General features: G+C 39.6%; 1 protein-coding gene across 12 annotated transcripts in view; it reads left to right on the plus strand.

Annotated features, from left to right (window-relative positions):
- The window catches only part of NAV3 (neuron navigator 3), a 521,462-nt gene that overhangs the window by 31,680 nt on the left and 465,778 nt on the right, over positions 1-24,004 (plus strand). The window lies entirely within an intron of this gene.

Genomic DNA, 24,004 nt, shown 5'->3' on the forward strand with positions numbered 1-24,004 from the left:
AGCATGAGCTGGCTCTCTTCAGGTTGGGAATGGGACTCGGTGCTCTGAGGTAAAGGCTGCTTCTAGCAGACGATGTTTCTCATGCCCAGATACTTCACACAGTGGGCAGGTGGCATGTAAGTATCCATGCTTTCCTTGGTTCCCTGGGAAGGACTGGCAAGGCCAGAGGAGCCTTACTTTGAGAACATGCTTAGAAAAACCCCATGGTGGATAACCCATGCCTGAAGCACAGGGGTTGTCCTCATAATGGAGAAGTGCATGGGGAGAAATTCAAAGGGTATCTGGGAGGGGACAAACTCCAGCATGAGCATGCAGTCACCTGTAGATTTCAAAAAAATCCAATAGCTACTTCTCCTAAGAACACAGAATTACTCCCCCTCTATTATAGGCAGACAGGTATCATGCTGTGTATTCCTGTTTGAAGTTCTCTTTATAACTTCATTTGTAAATCATGCCATTCAATTTCCCTGATATGCAAACCAAAGTGCCTGAAAATGAAATTGTTTTAAGAAAAGGTGGACAGCAGAATAAATCAAGTACGAGGATGTCATTGTTCCATGGCTTTTTCCCTTTGGAAGACATACAGGAATGACATTTAGAAAAGGGGGAGGCAGTGCTTGCACTAGAGAAATGTATGGTGGTGACTGACAACCAAAGCATGAAGAATAAAGGGAACCATGTTTTCAATTAACCATGTCAAAGACCAGGCCTTGAAAATATGAGATAGTCTCTATGTAAACTATGCATAATTTTTGCCAGTCTGTGTCCAAATGAGACAATATCACAATGTGCATTAGAATGGGTTGCCAGCGGCAAATGCTTGTGTGATAACTCCCCTAAGGGAATAAAGAAAAGAGCCAAACTTCCATGGTGTCAGCTGCAACATTTCATTTGTTTGGCAGCCATTTGCCATTTAGGAAGCATGCTCTGCAAGTGTCAGAAACACACCCTTTACACCCAAGAAGAAGGGGCAAAGAAATGGAACATATTAGGCTGTGTATTTTTGTTTGATTCCAATGAGTTTTTTCAATTATTTAGTTTTTGGGGATCTTTATCACTCTTGTATATAAATTTTCAGTAATTTAATGCATTGCTAGTCAGTACTGCAGAGTCTAAATTTGTATCTGAATTGCCTTTTCTGTGATATTTTAATGATCTATTACAGTCATCTATACATTTTTCCATATGGATCTCTTTTATTGGTAGGAATAATAAAGCGTTTGATTTGTACCTGAATCAAAGATGGATTCTGCTGATAAGGAAAATCCAAAATAGCTTAATTATAGCTTAATATTGGCTGGTGGGTATATCTGATACTAGACATAGTACAGAGTATCTTTTGGATGCTGCACATTTTTCCTCTCCATTCAGGGAGTTGCAGCTAGTGAAAATACCTTGTCTTTGAAGACATGGCAGGTTCCTCAGTTGCAACGAGATAAATTTGCTCATCCGGTTGATTCATGTGCAGTATTGCACTGGAGCATTCTCCTAAAGTAAAATCAATATTTTAGACATAGTTTGACAGATTCTGTGTGGAAGTATGTATTTGCTCTGCATTTAGCTTCCAATTTCAGAAGCTCCATATTGGTCTGAAGTCTGTGCTTTCTAACAGGACTGCAGACCTCTCAGTCGTGGTCACGGTAGGGAAATGGAACTTCCTTTGAGATAAATTTCAATTATTAAGTAGTTGCAAAGACTGACGTATTTGCCCCTCTATGAACATCTCAGTGTGATGCTTGGCTTTGTGCATAACATGGTTTGAGTAGAGGCTGTGTTCAGTCCCACGCTTCCTCCATCTCATCTGTTCCTCTGGCTTACATTGTATGGGTTGAGCAATTTGTGAGTGCAGAGTGAGTCAGTTCAGCCAACTGACTGGATTGAAAACCTTTTGGTAGATTAATCTTCTGCCAGGCAGGTCACTGTGCCAGCTGGTGCTGCTGGCATGGCTGCTACTTCTGATGCTAGGGCAGAGTCTGGTGGGAGAGTGCTTCTTTCCATGGCAGCCCATGGTTTCACCAGCCTGGGTGTAACTTTGTACTGAATTTCAGGATTGGTGCCTGGATTCTGAGGCCTGGTGAGTGGATTTAATGCAGTCATTTGTTATGCAATTCATGCTGGACTGATTTTCAGTCTCCAGAAGAACTGAACTGAAACTGCCAACAAATTCTGAAACTGTGTTAGTCTTTATGAAGGGGTTTTTGTCTTTACATATTATGTGTGATTACAAGCTACAATGAATACTGTTAAAGTATTATTTTTTTTTCTCCTCTGTTCATTGGTACCTGTATTTGTCAAGGTAGTGATGTAAAGTTAACTAGTCTATAGTGTCCTGGATTCTCTGTGCATTTTTCTAAAGTTCATTCTCAGAAAGCGCTTTCTTTTGCCCATGGACATCTCCTCTGTTTATTTTTGTTTTGTTTATTGCCCATAAACAAGTGAAGGAGAATTAATGTGAGCAGGTGGCCTTCTGTGTTGCGTGAGAGAGGCGGAAAGTGCTCTTTCAGTACAGACCTGCATAAGCTCTGTGCAGCTCTTTCCAGAGCAGCAATTACAGGGAACCATCACAAACAAGCACTTTACATAACACAGAGATAAAGCAGCTGTTCACTCAAGGCATCTCCTGAGCCCAGACAGAAACTTTGCTTCTGATCCCTGGGAAGTCCTGAGATCACTGTTTAGGGTGATTGGTAGACTCTGTAGATTCAGGTCTTTCCCTGTGGGATGGATGACTCTCCAAAGTTTTTGGGTGCCTTACTCTTAATATTTGGTCCCATTTTAGTACCTCCCTAATGGTTTTTGGTGGAGAGAGATCTTTTATCCTCTAAGGAGGGAACTTGCTTTGTCTTATGTAATTTATCTCCTTTGGAAATTTATTACTTTCTCTCTTACCAATTTTGTTTTTCTCCTCCATTAATGCTTTTATCACTTATTTTAAGAATTCTTCTTATTTTTGTTGTATTCATTCCTTTAATTTGAGGTTAAGATGTTTCACCTTACTTCCAAAGCCCTCCTAGTGGTATATGGACTAATGCTTTTACAGTGCTAGTTTTAAGACACTTTTCCAAAAGTTTCATGTTACCACTTAAGTGCTTCCTCCAGCCCTTTTCTGTTGACAGTCCCATAAGTATCTGCAAACATGTTTTGGGGATGTGTGCTGTGTATGTTTGTTTTCCATCAGATTCCTCCTGTTTTTTAAAACCAATGGTGCTGGTGTGTTGTCTTGGCTAGTTGTCAGACATATACTTTCTCTGTTATTTCAATCTCTTTCCCCTCCTTTCTCATCTCTTCCCACATGTTAGCTGTACAAGACAGAAAATTTAATTTTGATTTCTTTTGGAGTCATTCAGGCCCAATAGGGGCTTGGTGTATGATAACGATCACTTAGTTGCTTAGCTGTGTACTACTAACTGATAGTCTTAGTCCATGGAAACCTTTTCCTGCAGTACCTGTTCCTCAGCCTTAGTACTTTATTTTCCTTCAAACAGTTTTTTTTACCCCAATCTAACAATTACCACTGCTGTTATCTATATAAATTTTGGAAAAAAGTCACAACTCAGAGAAGTCTAATTATTTCACCCAGCATGGAAAAAAAATTAATAATCAAGTATCTTGTGTGTTCTTGGTTTGTTATCATCTTAATAATGATAACTTAATTACAGTCATTGTGATTGGAAGCTCTCTCATATGGAAAATGATGTTTATATGTGTATGGAAAACTTGTAGAAGTAGAATTAGGATTTTGAAGCTGACAGGCTGTGCTTGAATAACCCATCTGAATAAATGATCTCTCTCATTCCTGGGATGGCAAATTAATCTCACCCTCCCAGATTTCTCTTTTTTCTCAATTTTATGATGTTCTTTGCTCAGTAACAAGATCAAAATATTCTTCTTCTTCTCTTAGCATTGTCACAGTTTTATACTATAGAAATATATTGCTAAGGTCACAATTGCACTTTTAAAATGTTCATTGCTATTTAGTGAATCTTGTTTCAAATAGCTTGATGAAAAGTTGTCTTAAAGGATGTTGGCTTTTAGTATAACTGGCTAAAAATGTGACAAATATTTTTTACTAAAACATAGTTACTAGAGAAAGAACTCTGTACAACTAAAAAAAAGATCAACTCAAAAATTGTTCACTAAAATAAGAAGCCATTAGAAATCAACATGTATGTAGTGGAGAGTGGAACAAGTTATTTCTAAAAGAAAGTAGTAATAAACCACAATATTTTCCTTTATTTTTAAAATATTTTTTTATATAAGGGATCATATTTCACTGTGATCATTGTACTTGCCTTATACATGTGTGAAATCAAAATTTTTATTCAGTGAGTGCTGCTTAAGGCTCTGAACCCTGGAATATCCCATATTTAACCTGAAGCACTTATGTAAGAAAATCTCAGTCATAAAGCTTAACTGCCTAGTATCTCAGTATAAAAATGTAAGTTTATATCTATGTGAAAAACACTGCTGCATTTAGAACCAAATCTTGGACAATGTCAGATGATGCCAAAATGCTGATCAAGTAACAAATACAGTGGATAATTACAAAATTAGTCAAGATCTGTGAGATACATTATGTGATTTCCCACGGCAATATTGCTTATTTTATGAAGATGTTATTTGCTAAAGATTTTTATATGCATATATATTAGCTCTTTTTTATCCTTTCAAGCCCTTAGGACAGTTTATAATCCTTTGGGTTGTCCTTTGTTTTGGTTTTTCCTTTCCTCGTGTCACATCTCACTTGAATCAAGTGCATAAATAAACTTTGGATGCATGCAATGCTGATTCCATTCTTTTGTTCAAGACAGTCTTTCTTGCTTTATACAATGAAAGTGAAACATCCTCTGATGGACCCCCAAAGAACTTTCTGACATGTTGCACACTATTCCCTGATGTTGCATACTCTATATTTCATAGCATCTATTTCACTACCCAGTATTATTTAATTCTCTCTGCTGATCTCCATGTTCTACTTGTTTCTTCTTACCTGTCTAGTTGTTATAAAACCTCTCTTTTCCTCTGGGAAAGAGAAGCTGCTCGAGTTCAGTAGTTAACTGATGCACACCAGATCAAAGAGCTGAAGATGGGTCTGAAAGTTCATTCAATTGCAGTGTATGAAAGGCTCCAGAAACTTCCTGGGTCAAAACACTGAGATAGTTTCTTCATGCTATTTTTGCAATATGTCCAGCCATTTACTTGTAAAGAATCCAGATACTGACACAAATCACCCAAATACTCAAGCAAGGATGGAAGATCATTCCCTCATAACATGTGATAGGGACAGCGCTGGATGGAAAACATTTGCTTTGTGTTTTCTATGCCAATGGGAGATCTATTTCCTAGATTCTATTTCCTAGAGTCACTGCTTTCTAACCAAGGCATTGACTCCTTAACTGAGGCTACTTCTCTCCTTCCTGCCCCAGACATAACAACAGATTCTCAGCTGAAAAGGATGGTTCCAGATGGATAACAGAATTTCAAAAGTTGTACGTACATGAGTAGCTTGAGCCCTGCAAGAAGCATGTGGATTGTAGTGCAGAGAAGATTTTTAGGACAGTCCTCCAGAAGGAGCACCAGTCCAGTGGCATTTTCCATCATCAGTCAATATAGCTCTAATTGTGGTTTAAGTTAATAGAGGCTTCAGTCACGAACAAGACAACTGTAATAATACCGTACATATTTTTTCTATCATATTCCCTGCAGAGCAGAGCTCTTCCCACCATTTCTTTCCCTTTTAATCCAGCTTATCCATGTTTTCAGGCTATGAAATTCATCCTTGACTAATAATACTGATAGAAAAAAGACTATGTTTAATACAGTTCTCTGGTTGAAACATTAGATACTGTTTTTCAGCTTCCAGGAAGAAATAAAACAAAACTGTGTTGAAATCATTTGTGACAAAGCAGGAAATGGCTTGGGCATGCTTTCTTACTCTTGTCCTCAAACATGATTATGCTCTTCTCCTTATTGTATATTACCTTATCAGCATGAGGATTAGACTTAGCAATGAATAAATTATGAGGAGAAAAGTATACTGCTGTCCAAGAATAACCAGTCTTGCTGGATACTGCATTCAGGAGGATGCTCAAGCAATGTTAGAGGTAGATTCTGACTTCTGTAGTGTATTGTTGTAAGATGAGAGTACTGTCCCTCTGACTTTTCATGTTCTCCACTGTTTCTGCTGTGTTCTGCTTTGTGTAAATCCATTGGAAAAGTTATAGCTCCATGTGAAGCATGTGAAATATTTCTGCTTGGGTGTGTTCCTGAGGTACTGGCATCCAAAACTTAGCAGGCACAAGTGCAAGCTTAAGTGCACACACAACCTGTGTGCGAGGATGTTGAGAGTAAAGGTTTGCTCCTGTCACTGTCCCTGGGAGCAGCTGGGCTCAGCCACACGTGGTTAGACATAGGGACTATGTCTGCTCAGTCTAGGAATTACTGTTCTGTCCTTTGAAGACTAGGAGAGCAACATTTCCAAACCAAACTGTTCTGTGGTTCTATAAGGTATCTGCTTACATTCCCATGAAGCTTTTAAGCAACAAGACAGCCCAGGCTGGGGGGCTTCATGGCTGTAAGTTCCACTGAAGGTTAGCCTCTTCTTTCAAGCAGGTGGAGAAAGGACAAAAGGAAATGGTCTCATGTGGCTCCAAGGGAGGTTCAGGTGGATGTTGGGAAAGATTTCTTCACTGAAAGGGTGGTTAAGCATTGAAGCAGGCTCCCCAAGGAAGTAGTGGAGTTACTTGGGAGTGTTCATAAAATGGACAGGGTACTTTGTGATATGGTTTAGCAGGCGCAGTGGTATTCATTCAGTTGGAGGTTGGACTGGATGGTCTTGGAGGGCTTTTCCAACCTTAGTGATTCTGTTCTGTAACACTGGAGGGTTGAATGCTTTCAGATGGCTTCACCCTGCAGCTTCATGCAAGAAAGGGAAGCTTGACCAGATGATTGAAGTTCCACCTTTAAGGGATATCCAAAGCTGTGCAGGCAACTCAGACTTGCAGCACCACACACTGTGGCTCAGAAGACCTTGTGTGGGCAGTACAATGTCCTGGCTTAAAGCCACGTGAAAACCTACATTCGTTTCTACACTGAGAACTGTCAGAATAAGCATTTGGCAAGGAGAAGCAGCCCCACTGAAGGCAATGGCAAGGAAGGAATTGCGCATGTGGTTGGTACTTTGCAGTCACTGAGTGGCAGCAGGCACCCTGTGAAGTTCACAGCTGCTACCTCTAAATCCTGCTTGTGCTTCCCTGTGGTCTTACTCTGGGACTCTGCCTCCTACAAGTAGTGCTGACCCCTCAAGGGATGCAGGGGCACATGGAGGGAGAAAGGAGCCATCTCTGGTACAAGAGAGAAGCATCATGCTACAACTTGGATCACAGCTAGTGTTTTCCAAGAGGGAGTTGGAACCATGACCCCATCTATCCAGCCTTGAGAGAGAGCAGTGATTTTTATAATGAAGGAAAAAGACCATTTAACGTTTTTCCTCTGTGCCCTGGAGTCCTTGTAGAGAGGCCAGAAATAACTAGCCTTCAATGCTTTCCAATGCAAATTTGATTTATTTGTTACTGCCAAAATGTGTACTTTGTGTTTTGTTTACATTTGGAGAATTGTGGCCCCTAAGACAAATTGTCATCACTTCCAAGTAAAATAACCTATTCCTTGCTATTTCTTTCAAACTTCGAAGATAGACTGAGAAGCTGGAAGTGTCAATATGTTATTAATTTTACAGTGGCAAGTTCCTGGCACTAGTCATTCAGATGAAGAGCTGTGATAAAGTGGAGCAGTTTAAAATTACAGCAAGTTCAAGGTAGATATAGTACCTCGTTCACAATATCTTCAGGCAAAATACTGAGATGAAATTGGTAAACTTTGGTTGATTGTTTGTTAATCACACCAATGGACCAAGTTGATGAAATAACCTGTCCTTGCAAGGCAGCATGCAGCCATTCATGTGTATCTTATCATTCATGCAGTCTGTGCCTTTAAAAATGAATTAAAATTGATACAAGTAGTAGGTAGTGCAGATGCAAGTCTTGTGAATTCCAGCAATACTGATTTCACAGGGGCAGGGGAGACAAAACACACTTTCATTATTTTCCCAATCATATTTGATGAAGATGAACTAGATTGATGTGATTATAGACAGGAAAAGAGCTCTGAGGGAAGAGTATCACCTTGCCTTGGAGACACCCCCCCAGAGTGCTGAGTTGTATTTGCTCATGCCCATGGAGAAAAGCAAGTGCCAGTACAGCAGTGAAGTAGCAGTAGTAGTGCATCCCTCCTCATGTGTTATACTGAAGTCTTTTTACATATACTGGCATCTCAGCCAGACCTCTTTTCACACACATTTAACGTGAAATATCCGTGTTTCAGAGCCTCAGGGAAATAATATTGTTTTTCTGATTTTTCTCTGTAGCTCTCTTTCACCTTTCACTGCCCCTATAATAAAGTTCCAGTTTGTTACAGCAGTCTGAATGCCCTTTCTCAAGTCACTGAGTCTCTGGTGTGTTGCTACTGCCTGGAGTGATAGCCGTGCTCCTGTTCTCTCCTGTCCCATTCCCATGACTTCATTACCTATCCCTTTCTTGCTGTTACTTTTTGACACTATAAGCCTATTTAATCCATGGAAATGGCAGAAGACTCCAAATTTTCCTACATGAAGTAAATTTGTGATGTTTTGATGTTCACACACAGTGCTTGCTCTCATTGAGCAGGCAGTGCTGAGGAAGGAGGTGGCCTGAGGAGTTGGGCACACCTTACCTGGTGGACCCATCTGTTGCTCACCCAGCTCACCTGAGTTCAGCTGACTCTGCTGAGCTCAGCTTGGCCCACTTGACATGTGAGCCTTGTAGCAGTGTCCAAGCAGGGTGCAGAGGTGGGCACAGAGACCTTGCATTGCTCTGGAAGTGCTTGCACAGAAATGGGTTGGACCCCTTCCTGAAGGTGTTCCCATCTCCTTCTCCAAACGGCAGCAAATACAAATAATAATTCTTTGTATGTGTACTCGAGGAAGAGCCCCAGACTGGTCCTATTTCTACAGCTGAGGAGGGAACCACGTGTGATGCTGAGGAGAGGGTGGTTGTACCATATTGGTAAAGCCTTATAAAATAAGGGCCTTATTACCCTTGTAAAATCGTGGCTCAGGCCTGCTACTTAGGATAAGTAGAAGGGAACTATGGGAGATTGACTCAGCTGGAACAGGGCTAGAGAGAAGTGAGAGATGTGAGAGATATGAGAGACATGAGAGACGTGCTGTGTGACTGCTGTGTGTCCACATCGTGTCCACATCGTGGTGTATGGTGGTTGGTTGACTTGGGCTTGTTGTGCCTTAAAACTGTACAAACTAACAACTGGCTAACTGCTTAAAAAGGCTGCATTTTTGGCAATAAAGAGCACTCCTTTGCACCTGCCTGGGGACTGTGCATCACTCTGCTTCGTACAGGTGGTGTGTACAGGGGCGACCTCGGAATAGCAGCTCTCGCTCTTAGGATGCATTTGGAGGACATAGAGGAGTATTGTGCAAGAGACAGCCCTGAGAAGAATTTGTTTGAGAGTCCATGTTGGATTTGCAGTACTGACAGCACAAAAAGTGTACTTTGATTTGCAAATGGCTGTATTCTATATACAAATTACTGAAAGAAAGATAAATGTGGAACCCCACAAAGTTGCTTTTAGTTAACGTCAAAATGGAATCCAATTTTAATGAATACAGCCTAAACTTTAAAAGAGCTTTCACTTAATTGGAAAAATGTTTCTTTGCTGTGTTCATCTTTTTTTCTTAATGATTATTTGAGATGTGCTTGGACTATATTGCATAACATCAATAAACATTTTACTAGCAATATGTCTGGATTTGTGTGTGTTTGACTAAGTTTACTTTCCTGTTTTTATACCAGATTGTAATGCAGGAACTCTATTATCCATCTTGCAGCCTGCAAAATAAGCAACAATTTAATGACTCACTGGGACTAATTAAAAATGAGTCTTGCTGTTCACTCCTTATTTTCACATAGACAAATTTGGAAGTAGTACATCAAAACTTTAGACAGCTTGTTGTCCTTTTATGCATTCCACCTGATCTGTGAAAATTGCCTGCTCACTGCAGACACTTTCAGGTGGGAAAGTTTTTTTCCTCTTTACAAGACTGTGAGGTCAGTGTGCAGCTCTCAGTCTGGTAGAGCAAAATCTCAGCTGGGCTTTCCAGAAGGTAAGCACAAGGTCCATGGCTTTGGCTGTGTCAGAGGCTGGACACAGAGGGAAAATTGCTTTTTTATGAACAAATGGAGCTGAGAGGGTGACACGATGGTTTACAACGAGTTGAGATGTCAGAGGTGCAATGGCAAGAGATTGTAGCAGAGAATGGTATTTGGAAAACTTATGTACTGAAATGCTAGGGAAGTGGATTTTCATAGAGGCAGAGGATTTTCATAGACAAAGGGATCCACTACTTAGATTTTTGTATGCCTGTGGTCCTACTTTAAATGACAGAAGATGAGAATATGAATGTTAAACATATTCTCTCTTCACCATCCTCCCTTGCCTTTAGTGTTTTTTTTTTTTTCCCCGTGGTAGTATTTTTCAATTAATTCCTCAATTTGAAAAAAAAAAAAAAAAAGCTTTTCTTCTCAGACTGTAAGAAAGCCTCTAGAATGAAACTATGAAGTGTTAGAGCTATGTGATTTGTCACATTCATGTTGAAATAATATTTTATTTTTGTACATAAAGGAGGTGATATCAGTCTCCAGATCAAAAGATCTTGTTATCTATTCAGTCCACCCAGTCTGGGTTTTATGAGGTTTCTAATTTTTTGATAGCAAGAATGACATAATAAAACAATCATGAAAACTATTTAAATCAAACTTACACCACTGGAAAGAGACAGAGGCATAGGACAACGTTTCAGTTTAATTTAATTCTAATTTTACCAGGAATAACTGAAGATTTCTTTTGTCTAGATCTCCATTATCATTGAAGTTTTAAGTAAATACACTTACTGCCTATGTCCGCTAGCAAAATAGTAATTTTTTTAAAATTTGGAAATATTGTGGATTTATGGCACTCCAAATTTCTGTGGGAAAGTAAACTGTGATTAGGCAGGCAAGAAATAATTTTCCCTCCCAAATGAAATTACAGAAAACAACACTGTTAGGATAGGATTAAAATTTCAAAAAGAAAAGATAAATACCTTTACTCATTAATAAACTGTATGTGATGGCTAGGTTAGCAACAGCTTTCTCCAGCAAGCTTTCTCAGTGAGCCTTCTGGCACCCTGAAACTGAGCTCTCTAATGATAGCTACTCTGACTCAAACACCTTGAGTTTATGGAACTGAGGATATAGATAATAAATTCTTAAAACATGGGGTAAAAAATGTTTCATGTCCTCACTTCTCTAGTCAGTCAATCAGTCCTGAGTACTATGTCTCTTATTTGATCACTGCCTGGAATCTATCCTTTCTAAATTTTTTTTTTTCTCAATAAACTTTTATCGTCTTTCAGGAACAAATTAGAACACAGATTTGTGCGAAGAGCAGAATCTGCTAATTTATTTGAGAAAGGGTGAGAAGCCACCACACATTTTAGTTTAAAACACCATTAATTTGTTGACTAGTAATGAAGCTTTTCAAAGCTTTGTATCTGTTCTTTGTGTTTCTCCATTTTTGAATATTCATCTTAGAGGAGTGCATAGGTTAAAGAGGTAATGCAGGGTAAGGTAATGTGAACCTATTTTGAATATGCCCTTTGTGCACCATATTTGATGAAATATCTCAAATGAGCACATCTCAAATATATCTCAAATATAGTGACTTCTAACTGGCTGGACATTGTAAAAAAAACAAAAAAAACCCAAAAAAACCAAAAAACTATTTAACTTCTCTCACTGCTCAAATACTTCTGAATCCCACATGCAAAAGTTGGATCTGATAAAGACTCTATATTTTTCTGGTAAGTGGAGAGATTTTCATCTTATCCAGGCTGGGGTTTTTATTTTGTAGGGCAACACCTGGTTCTTGAAATCAAAAGTATAAAAAAAATTACAATGAAGAAATATTGCATGAATAGAAGAAATGGATAATTTATCTTGGAAAGGATTGTGATTAGCAGCTGCCACAGGAATGTACAAGATATGATCAAATGCTAATATGTGAACTCAAGTAGGTGTTTCAGCCTCTCTAAAACGTGTTATGAACGAGCTCTCCTGCAAATTAATCAGGTGGGTCTTATATGTCTTGTATCATATTTCATTATAAAATAAATAGGTGTTTCCTGTTGCTGATGAACTGTTGAAACAACATACTCAAATGCAGAGAGGTTAAATTACCTATTCCTTATAGCACTTAGGCACTTCTTGAAGATCTAAAAATTATAACCTGATATTAGCAATTTCTTCTTTTGTCTTTTTATACAACCCCAAAATTGCATTAACTTGAGATGTTATCTGAACACACTTGATGACAGCTTTGCCTCACACCATCCACTAAAAAAAGGAAAAAAATTGTAACATTTCCCTGCTTATTTCTGTCCCTACTAGCTGCCTTCCTTTGCTAGCACCAGAGGTTTTATGTTTAGCTTCATGAACCAGCTGGGGAAAACCCCATTCTCTGATCTATCACAAGCCTGCTGAATAAGTGGCTAAAAATGGGAAGACCATGTAGGGAGTGAAATAATGGCCAAGGGGGATGAAGATAGGGGAGGACTGCTGTGTTTGGCAGCTCTGATGATAAAGGTGGTTGCTGAGCACTGTAGGTTCATGCTACACTTACCCAGTGAAACTGCAGGCTGCCAACAGGGGATAGTCCTTCTTCTTCTCCATCCCTACTGATTGTAGACGAGGTCTGTGGAAAGAAAACCAACCTAAATAGAAGTTCTACTTTATATCTGATCTTTAAGCAGACTTGTAACCTTCTCCTTGCTATACAAAAAATAAGTTGGAGTAGTTTTATCAACAAGGTATGGTATGTGGAGAGGAAAGGTGATAGCTCATGGTGACAATCTGCATGTGTGAAGTGAATTCAACAAACAGCACAGTATCAGTCCTCATTCTTTGCTTTACATTACCTGCTGAGGAACTTCAGTTGTCTTAGGGAGTGAGGCTCCATAGGATTTTTCTTGGTATTTGTTTCTCTGACTTCCTGGATTTTATTTAAAAAAAAAAAAAAAATCCATCTTGAAGCTATAAAATATTTGCTGAAGAGCTGTAGACTGCTTATTTTGGTTCTTCCAAGACTTTAAATATCAGTAGTACTGTTGTAAATTTTAGCCAACAAAACTGGCCTCCATAAACTAGAATACTGAATCACAGTAAAGATGAACCCTGCTCTTAAGAGTCTTACAATTTAAATAAAGAGTGAAAAAGAAGTTTTATTCTCCTTATTATAGGTGAATTGAATCTCAGTGAAATTAAAGAGGAAATCTTCCTTCTGCAAAAGTGAGCCATATAACTGATTTTTAACAAAAACTTTCCCCTTATCATGAACTTACTCAGAGAACGAAGATAAATCAGATTTTCTGAATCTGTCTTGCATCTTAACCAGTCATTCTAGTGATCTTTCTTTACTATATTCTTTAAAAATAATTAAATTGCCTTAGTAAGAGAAGGCAGACTGGCTTGGTTACTGCCAGAAAAACTGATTATATCCCTTATGCTGAGAGAAATGTGCATTGGTTATTATTAATCATGTCCTTGATGCAGCCTCAAGCTCAAAAGGTTTTTAAACTATTGCCAGGAACTGCTAAAGGAGAATTTCTCCGTTTGCCTTTTTTTTTGACACTCCTTCTTCAGGCATCTGTTATAGAAGAGCCTCACAAAAAAACCCCAAGACCCTATACCCTTAAAGCTGCCCCTAATTATGTGAAGAAAACATAAGAATATTAATCTAGAGGGAAATAAAACTAAAACTCCAGATGATTCTCCAGACAAATGAGACCAGAATGAGGTTCACTAATTGGAATCATGATACTGGGCTAAATTGTCATTTGGTTGGGAGAAGAGTGTGTCTAGTCTCAAAGTTTTAAATCAGGAAACTTTGATGACATTGATCAAGGAGCCCTAGAAGGCCCGTTCAGTTTGCCAAGGAAGATAAGCTCGTCTGACCTTCAGTAGAAGCACATTGTTAACATTTGTGTGCAAAAGCTGTTAATCTTGATTAACTGTTGCAGATTGATTTAATACTGTCACTTTTAGATCACTGTGGAAGGAAATGGCTCCTGAGTGGCAGAAGGCATGAAGAAAACATGTCTAACTTTGGGTTTGTTCTCATATCATCCCTTTCAGAACTGTGATGTCAGTATTTATGTTTCTTCTTGAAACATAAAGCTTGCCAGTATGATGATCACTAGTGTGAAAAGTGTCTTAAGAAAGTTTCCTGTTCCCCTTTAGCCATTATTTCCTTTCCCTATTGTTGCATAGTTTGTCTGTACCAGTGTGATAAGTGACAACTGGTGGTAGTAATGAGGCAGCAGACTTCTCTCTAATTGAAACTTGTTACTCTTCCCGTTAGGTCTGCAGGATGTGTGTTGCCTCATTAATCCAAGCTACAGCTGTAATTTCTTCCCCCCATACCCCGCCCTGAGCCCTTTGGCATTAGTGCGGATGAGGAATGCCCTGTGTTACGTGCCAGGTGCAGGAACGAGCTGCTAATTGCCGCTGTTTTTGTTAGTCCGAGTGGGAGCACCGGGCAGCCGGAGGGAGCTGAGCGACTGAAGGGTGGCCTTCGTTGCTTCCCCATGATGGGAAAGCTCTTGATGCCCTTGTTGGTCACTCATCACCGAAACCGGAGGAGCTTGGCAGCCGGGTCTCTCTGTCTGGAGCTCGTGTGGTGTGTCTGAGCTCTCTGCTTTTGCAGTAGGGGGAGGGCATCTCCTCAGACAGGCCCGTGTACTCGGCAGGGACAGGAGACTGCCAGCGCCTTCTTTTTGAAGGTGGGCAGCTGTGGCTGCGGGCGCCTGGGCTCCATCCCCGCAGGTAAGCGAGTCTCTCTGGTCGGAGGTGGAGCGGTTTCACTGTGTCATTATAGGTACCTAATCACTAATGCCCTCCTGTGTTCTGTGTCTGTGAACTGGAAGTTGCTCTTGCTGCTGTGGTGCTCTTTTTGTGCGGGTGCGCCCGCACGGAAGCCCCGCAGGGCTGCGCAGAGGCACGGGCTGTGTCCCCGCCGCGCCGGGGCTGTGGGCAGAGGGGGCGAGCGCTTGTGAGAGGTAGAGGATAAACCTGCCTGCACAGTTTGCTTAAAGCTAGCTCTTACCATCCCTCCCCATTCCACCCTGCCTCCACTCTATTTTTTTTCCCCTTGAGTAACCACTGAAAATACCTATATGCTTTTTGATGGCCTATTGCAACAGCTTTTTTTTTTTTTTTTTTTTTAAATCTGTAGCTAGTGTTGACAGAGAATGCTTATGTGGTTCGTTACTGTAAGTCTGCTGGTCTTTGTTAGTGCTAGGGTGGCTTTTTTTTTTCCTTTGAGTAATTACAGATACATTTACCTATATTTATGTGACAGTAATGTTCTGATTTGCAGTAAGAGACTCATAAATCAGGAATACTGTGTGTTGCAAAAACAGTTGAAAAACACAACATGTTTTCCAAGAGCTTTCATAATATAGAATATTTTTATAATGTTTGAGTATAATTTTTTTTGCCTCAATTCTACAGGAGAAGCATTAAAATAAGTTAGAATAGTAAAACTAACAGCAAGATCTTAATAAAGAGTGGCTGTGTAGCTGTACACAGATCGTGCTTGCTTTGGATCAGTTTCCACTGTTGCGTTCTTCTGGTTGTGGGATAATCTAAAGCTTCGCGAGTAAAAGAATTTTCATCACAATGTAAATGACTATTGAGGAAAGAAAGAAACTTGACACTATATAACCTGGAAACTCCAGCGTACAGATTTTTGGATACTAATTAAGATGATATAATGTCACTTAAACTTGAAAATGAAAATGCTTCCCCTTTAAGGTAGCATTTTTCTTCTTTACTTTGTCAAAGACAACTGCAGTCACTATGCCAATGTACCTTCAAGGTGCAGTAGTAGCGCTCTGAAATTTGACAGGTTGAAGTTTGGAATTGAATTATAGTGACAACCTTGGCCCTTTATACCTCCTTTTAAGGTAAGAATCCAGAGAACAATACCCAGGTAATAATAATAATTGTGTATGTTTGCATAATATATATGCCTGAGAGAAAGGCAGTTGGGCTAAAATGTCATAAATAAGGATGAAATGAACTAGCAGAAATTGGTCGCTTAATAGATGTGATTTTTTTAAAAACTACTGGTCAAACTTAACCACCCTGGAAATCTTAAGGATAATTCAAAGTGATCTTTTAAGATGATAGGCTGCCTGTAGGGGTGGTGATGCACATGCTTTCAGCACATGAATTATCTGCTACCTAGACTGCTGCCTTTCAAGGGTGCAGTCAACTGAAGGTCTTATTTTGTTGGTATATGGAAAAACAAGATGCTAAGTAAGCTGTTTTTCTACACAGAAAACCTTTGCAGAGGAAATGAGGGCTGACCATTGTCTGGGGAGTGTGGTCGATAGCAAAAGAAAAGCAGAAATCACTTGGCTGAGTAAAAACTTCCAAGCTCTTGCAAGAATAGCAAGGTTGGAGGGGGTTTTGGTTTATTTGTTTTGTTTTGCTTTTTTTTTTTTTTTTTTTTTTTTTTTTGGTTCCTGGGTTTGTGTGGGCTGGGATTTAAAAAATATTTTAGTGGTTTTCTGTTTATTTGTTGTTGTTTTTTAGATGTCTGTTCCTTTAGTATATATTCAATTGATGCCTTTGTATATTTTTTTCCTGCTTAAACTATGAGATCCAGAAATCTCCTTTTTAAGTGGAAGTATAGGGGTGTTTTAAAGCTGTTTTTAGTTTTATAATTACAGGTAGCAGATAATATGAAAAAAAAAAGTATTTGGTGTCACTTAAATGATGTTGTCTAGCTTGCTCCTGGCTCCATTTATTTGACAAGACTTCCTAGCATCTGTTTTGCTTTGGTCCTTAAACCCTCCAGACAGTTTTTGTTCTGCAGCAAGTAAGCCGAGAGCATGGAGTCAGTTGGTACCGTGATCCTGCAGATCCAGATGCAGGAGTAAGTTTACAAAGGCAGCAAATGTGGCTTTGCCAAATGCTCTTGTTGTGTACTTTAAACAAGACTGTTGTCTGATCAGTTCAGCTGTAAACCCCTGGGCTGGGCCAAGCTCTCAAAAGGCTGCTCTGACTGCACGAAATGTCACTCTGCCAGCCAGGAGCATCTGGAAGAATAGGCTCATGCTCTGCTTTTCATTGGGAGTCTTGGGGTTCCAGGGCAGGTGGGATGGTGGGCACAAAAGTAAGACTATAGCTGGATGCAAATTAAATTTAAAACGTGTCAAGCTAGTCATAAAGAGCTCTGCTTCATATTGTTGATTGTGCTTTCAGTCTAGATTCTAGTGGAAGCCTATGTGCTTATTTCCAAGCATGATGTAGATGCGATCAGAAATTTCATAAGACTATCTGCTTGGATTTCACTCTAGAGTATCTCCTATGTGATAATTGGTCTACTTATTAAGCTTTCTAATAAACTTTATTCTTCCTGAAGATTAAGCAGCTCTGAAAAAAACAGCAGGTAGACTGTACATTTGTAAGAGTCCCTGTCTTTACGAGGAGCTTCCTTCTATTCTGGTGGAGTGCCAGTTCTGCCATACTCTTGGGTAGATTTTCATTATCACTTAATACCTGTGCACATGACAATGTGAAAAGTGCTTATTTTTATGCTTCTTATCACTGCTAAAACCTTGTTCTGTTATATATAAGTTTATTACTCTGAGCATGTGATGTAGATTAGGTAAATCATGACAGCATTATGGGTTTTTCCATGTTTCTTGCCCCTACTGAATTTGAAGGAAAAAAATCCATTTTTTTTTTTTAAATCTGTAACACTGAATATTAGGTGTGTGGTTAAAGATGTATCTGGTTGTTTTCTCTAAGTGTAGACAACATATGTGTAGGAAGGCAGAAAGAAAATGGAAAAATTCTTGTCTGAAATCTTAGACTCAAGAGAGAAAAAGTTAAATATGGTCTTATTTCTTCCTCCTAACTTACATTGTTAGTTTAAATATTTCTTAGTGTCATTTTTCCTCTCCTCTATCGCTCATGGGAGTGTGGGAAAAATCTGAAATCAACGTGTCTTGGGAGTATTGCAGATCTAAGGTCCCAGAGTGAAATCTGTGTTTGCTTCTGCAGGTCCCAGAGCCCTCAGGTGAATGGGTGCAGGGGGATCTTCTCATTTACTATTTCAGTTTAGCACTTTAGTAAGGCCACAAAGTGAAAGTCATCCATAGTTGGAATTCCGACTGCTTTTCACACGTGTTGGTGCTCATCGGGGAACAGAGTCTGTTGGTGGAATTACCTCAGCTGCTTCTCTGATAATGCAGTCCTGATGCAGGAATTTGGGTACTGTACAGCTTTATGGCTTCTTCTCTGGGCCTGTCTCACTCAGAGGAACTACTCAAAAGTATTGGTTGTGGTGCATCAGACTGCTGAGTTTTTGAGTACAAGTCAGAGATGCTCTGGCTACCCTGGAAGTAGCCCTGCAGTGATCTCTATGGGTTTTGTCTCCTCCATGCCTGGGTTGTGGGCCAAAGTGTTAGACAGAAATATTCCTTCTTTGTGTTCTTTTCTCTCTTTTTTTTTTTTTTTGGAGATCACATGATGCTGGTTTTACCTAGGCTATAGGAGTAATTTCTGGGTTTAACACAAGCTTCTTGCACAATTTTTTCTCTTTTTGTATGTGGTTTAAGGCTAATGTGTTTTCTTATATTGTATATGTGCTAGGTGGAACTGACTTGGTAGAGAATTTCCAAGCAGGACTTAGTATGGTTTTGGATGGTTATAAGCTCTCCAGAAGGCATAGGAGGAGAAGAAGAGTCAGTGGAGTGACCCTGTGCATTAGGGAGTGTTTTGACTTTATAGTGCTCTGGGAGAATGATGATAAGGTTGAGTGCCTTACTTGTGTAAGAATCAGGGAGAAGGCTAACTTCCTGGTGGGGGTCTGTTACAGATCACACAACCACGATGAAGAGTTAGATAAAATATGATATAAGCAACTGCCTGATGTTTTTATCATATTTTGGGTTCATGGGTGACTTTGTTTTGATGGCTGCCTGCTGGAAACTTAGCACAGTGGTCTAGGAAGTTTCTGCAGTGTGTGGAAGGTAAGTTCCTGACATATCTGGACCTTCTGTTTATGAACAGAGGAGGACTGGTGGGAGATGTGGTAGTTGGATGCCATCTTGGGCACAACCACCGCAAAATATTTAAGTTTTTGATTCTTGATGAAGTAAGGAAGGGGGTCAAACAAAACCTGTACTTTGGACATCCAGAGGGTGGACTTCAACCTATTGATGACACTGGTTTGAAAAGCCCCTTGGGAAATAGGCCTTAGAGGCCAAGGGGTTCAAGAAAGCTGGATGTAATTTCAGAAGAGAGTTTTAAAGGCACCAGAGCAGGCCATCCTGATGTGCCCAAAACCAAGCCATAAGGCAAGAAGATGAGCCTGTCTGAGCTGGGAGCTTTTGCTGGAACCATGGGGAAAAAAAGAGAGCTTAGAACTTCTGGAGGAAGGGACAGGACACTCTGGAAGAGAACAAGGATGTTGCTGGTAATTTAGAAAGAAAATTGGAAAGGCAAAAGCTCATCTAGAACTCAGATGAACCACCATTGTAATAGGTAACAAGACGTGTTTTTATAAATACCCAACAAAAAGAAGGTCTCCGTTCTTTATTGGATGCAGAGAAAAACATAGCTAAGAATGAAGAAAAGGCCGAGAAAATTAATGCTTTCTTTGCCTCAATCTTTAACAGCAAGACTAGCTATGCTGAGGGCAACCAGCCTCCTGAGCTGGTAGACAGGGATGGGGAACAGACCCTCTGGGTCTTAGACCCCCTTCAATCCAGGAGGAAGTAGTGACCTGATGTGCAGGTTACAAGTCAGGCGCTCACAAATCTATGGGGCTGGATGGGATCTGTCTGAGGGTCCAGAGGAAGCTGGCAGACAGGATAACCAAGGAATCAGGCCCAGCCAGCATGCTATTAGCAAAGGCAGGTCCCTTTTAACCAACCTGATTTTCTTTTGAGACTACGTGACCCATCTAGTGGATGAGGGAAAGGCTGTAAATGTTGTCAGCCTGGACTTCGGTAAAGCTTTGGATACTGCCTCCCACAGCATTCTCCTGGGGAAGCTGGCAGCCTGTGTCTTGCACAGGAGCACTCGGTGCTGGGTGAAACTGCCTGGGTGGCTGGGCCCGGGGGGTGCCAGGGATGGAGCTGCAGCCTGGTGGCAGCCAGTCACTTTGCTCTCTCCAGGGACCTGAAAGGAGGCTGTAGCCAGGTGGGGGTTGGTCTCTTCTGCCAGGCAACAGGGACAGGAAAAAAGGAAATGGCCTCAAGCTGCACAAGGGGAGGTTCATGTACGACATTGGGAAGAGTGTTTTCACTGGAAAGGTTGGAACAGGCTGCCCAGGGAGGTGGTGGAGTCACTATCCCTGGAGTGTTTGAGACACTGGACACTTAGTGCTATAGTTAAGTTGGCATGGTGTTGTTTGGTCGAAGGTTGGAGTCAGTGATCTTGTAAGCCTTTTCCAATCTTAATTATTCTATAATTTTGAATTTACAGTTGATTTTGGTGTGATTGTGGTGTCTTCAGTCACTGGATGAAAATTTTATATGTTTATAATCTTTCTTTTCTGTCCAAGATAAACCACAGTATGTGGTCATTCAAACACCACAGCTCATCAGATAATCTTTAAGCATACCAGTAGCAGATGAAGCAGGTACTTCATAGACAATTTCATGGCTCTGTCCAACACAAGATCACTCAAACAATTTCAGCATTGAAGAAAGGTGATAGTGACTGCTGAACAGATTAAAAGCAAAAACACAAACTGATTTTTGCTGGATGTGGGTGCAGTGTTAGAATTGCTGCTTATGCTGTGATATAATGGACTTGGGCCTTGTAAAATCAAAATCTCAGAATGAATGCTTGAATACAGTGTTTAGAGTGCAGCAAGGTATGCATGTGTTTTTCCTGGAAGTGTTTACACCATATTTGTATGAATTAGCTTGATATGTGGTTTCAATGAAAATAATTGTGGGCATCATAAATGGGAAAACTATTCTTCAACCCTTTCTGTTAGATGAGAGTTACATTGCATTATCATGTCTTAAGTTGCTTGGAACTCTTCTGGATATTAAAGTTTTGGGTAAAAATCTATGGCTCCTATTTGTCTCAAAACATCTCTGAGGAAAATAGGTTTATATGGAAAATATAACAAAAACAACTCTCCCAGTTCTCAGAGCAAGTGTATGAAAAGTGAGTTGTTTTGCCCATGTTAGACTCCCATAGGAATATTCCTGAGACGCTGTTCTCTTCCTGAAGGGTTTTGTTTGGTTTTTTGTTTGTTTTGGTTGTTTGTTTGTTTGCTTGGTTTTTTATTTCTATGAAATCATGTATCTTTTTGCTGTTTCCTGAGGGGACTCGTTTGGTGTGTGGGTTTAATTTTTAACAATAGCTCAAAGCTGATTATGAACCTCTGGAATCTGTTTTCACTGTTACAATATTACAGCTGGTTGAAACTTGGCATGTCTATTTTCAATGAAATGCCAGCGCTGAATTTTCTTTTGAATGAGGATGAAAACAAACATTAATTTGTCCATAAAACTGATTTTTCAAAACATGTTATTTTAGCTTCATTGAAGCACTATTTTAAGGAAATCAAAACATTGTATTCGGCTTTTGACTCCTCTAATTGTTCTATATAATAAGAAATAACATCCTAAATGATATGTCTTTGAATGAAGCATAGCTTTTCAGAAAGAAAAAACCATAAGACTCAAAATATTTTTTGTTGTTCTACTTATTAATTGAAATCCTTAAAAGGAATCCTTGAAATTTCAGTTTCATCAGAATGGCCATTTCCACCTCTGGTTCTGAAGACAACTGAATCATATTAAGGTTCAGGAAATGATTAAAATTTCATCTTCATGCAACATTTTCCAAATCAGGAAGCATTGCCTAAATGAGACCTCTCTGTAGCTGCTGCTTCTGTCTGTGGCCAGGAGATAGAGGTCAATAATATCTCATCTCTGTCCTGTTATTTGTTCCTGGGTAGCAGGAGAGAATTTAGTTATTGTTAAGAGGATGTGAAGTCCTTCCTTTCACTTAGGGAGCTGGAAATGGAATATCTGAGGTGACAGTAGACTAACTGTAGGTTAAAGATTAGACAATTTGATGAGTTAGGAATGAGGGGCTGTGCTGTGATGTCAGCAGTCACCCTGGGTTTGTCCACCATCCTGTCATCAGCAAGGATTACAAATGCCACAGAGGAAGCATGTAATGTGTTGCTTCCCTTTTGTAGCTCCCAAAAGAGGGCCGTTTTGGCCAACTCAATGTGCAGTGTGGTATTGTGGCTCTATTTCCTCTGCTCATGTTCTTCCTTGGGGGAAGTAAATAAGAAGCAGGTATTTCACTATTTGCAAGGGGAGATGTGTAGAATCTCAAGCACTAAACTCTCAAGCAAATGAAAACAAGTCTGTTCTATGTAACACGGTGTAGAATCTATTGCCAGACAGATCTTGTTTTGATATATTTTAAAAGTCAGTGTCCCTATGCTTTGCATACTTGAAATCTGTAGTAGTTGTGACTGAATTGTTGCTTTTTAAAAATATAATTTATTCCTTAATTTTTCTGCTTTTAAGTTTGTTTTTCTTTTGCCAGTAATGTTTCTTATGTTTTCTAGAATTCTTCTAGAGAATGTTTTCCAGAAAGCTTTTAAAGTTAATGTTTAACTTATATATCAGAATTTGTCAGTAATGTTTGAACATAGGTTGTATTGAATGCAAAACTCTTCTCTTGCTTTTCTCAAAATGATGCTTGCATTTACCTTTCTCCAAGTGTTGAAGGAAAAAGGGATGCATTTGCTGTAATATAAATGTGGCTTTGTTTTGCCAAATTCGTTCTTTCCTCAGCAGAAACACACAGGAGAGCCCTAAGGAGAGAGTAGCATCCCTGTGATTGATGGAATTTCCTGCAGTGTGTGCAATGAGAGGTTTGTGAATGCAGGGCCGTTTGGTCCCACAGCCCTGCTTGTCTGAAGGGCTCTGGGACAAGAGACTCCCTGGGTAGCTGAAGGCTTTGAGGAGGAGAGAAGTGACATCCACAGAAGCAACTGCCTTCCTGAGCTGCAGACAGACCTTTCTTTTCCTCATCTGGTATCACATTTTAAATATATATTCAGTTGTTTTCCAGATCCCTTGATAAAAGCCACAGGGGAGATTCTGTGGCCACTCCTGGTGGGGTGTGAGCACTGTCAGTGACTGCCTGTATTCTGTGAACTACAAAAACCAGGCAAATATCTGGTTCACCGTCACACAAAGATGAAATTGAAATTAGAGGAAGCAGAGGTAAAACTTCATGTGCAAGATGAAGAAATAAAACTCGTGAGAATGTAATTAAAAATCTTATTTCTCATTAATATTGAGAGATACCATATAGCCACAAATCAGCTGTCTAAATTAAACTACATATGAAGCTTATCATAAAATTTAACATGGCAATAAGAATGAAATACAAGATTACAGTGGCAGTGTAGATTGTAGATATATTTTCTGACTTGAAATCAGGTTTACAGCTATTGGTTTTAAGGTGTTTTTCTACAGTAAAGATACAAAAACTTTGTATGAGGGTAGATTTCTAGAATAATATCTCGCAAGTAAACCTTGAACTACACTGAGCCCTATAATCATTATACCCTAGGCTATTTTTAAACTAAGATTTATCAGCATTTTTCAACTGTATTACAAACTGTAAAGCTCCCAGGCATGCTTATGAACAATGCGTAGTAACTATGCTGCCAAAGTGTTTTCTGCTCCCTTCTTCAAACCCTCCAACTCTTCAAGTTGAAAAATAGTTTTCTACATGTACTATCTAATCCTTTGTTATTTAAATATATAGTGGTAGGGGCTGTATTT

The sequence above is a fragment of the Taeniopygia guttata genome, chromosome 1A, assembly GCF_048771995.1.
Source record: "Taeniopygia guttata chromosome 1A, bTaeGut7.mat, whole genome shotgun sequence".
NCBI classification, from domain to species: domain Eukaryota; kingdom Metazoa; phylum Chordata; class Aves; order Passeriformes; family Estrildidae; genus Taeniopygia; species Taeniopygia guttata.